The sequence below is a fragment of the Morone saxatilis genome, unplaced genomic scaffold (genome assembly GCF_004916995.1).
Source record: "Morone saxatilis isolate NCDOM2014 unplaced genomic scaffold, NCSU_SB_2.0 Contig10, whole genome shotgun sequence".
NCBI classification, from domain to species: Eukaryota; Metazoa; Chordata; class Actinopteri; family Moronidae; genus Morone; species Morone saxatilis.
In genome coordinates, this window is record NW_023339652.1 from 14,910,921 (window position 1) to 14,911,593 (window position 673).

Genomic DNA, 673 nt, shown 5'->3' on the forward strand with positions numbered 1-673 from the left:
CGTCAGGAGGAGATACGAGCACTTCTCGTCGGGCCTTTCAAAATAAACGTCTGTTGATTTACATAATGTAGCAGCGTGCAGACATTCGCTATTTATAGTGGTTATTAAGATGTTCAAACTAGAATAAAGTGTATATACTACCACTGTTATTACCGCAACTAAAACTAACAGTAAAAAAAACAACATTGTCCTACACATACCTATAAAAGTTATGTAATTTACGACATGAATATAAAACATAAAGTAAACATCAGGAACAGGAAAATCAAAGCAAGAAACCTGAAATCTGTGTAATTAGGTGACACAGTGAATATGAATAGGATTTTTTTATTATTCATAGAAAGGTGTGTATATAATAAGCAAAAGAACAAACAAAACAAAATAATACTATATATTTAATACAATTAAAAATGCAATAGAACCGGGACAGAATGAGTTCGGTGTTTAGAGACCCTGTGGCCACAAACCAAACTATTTGTAGGAAGTTTAGTTAGACTGTTAATAATATTTCTAATGTTCTAATGATTTAGTAGTTTCATTGCTTTTGAGGGAGATTTATGTTATTGTAACAGTCAAATCAACTAAAATGCAAAGGGGATACCTCACTTTCACCAAACTGAACATATTCCCAGTTTGGCTACCTGCTAAATATCTGACTCAAAAACATCAATTT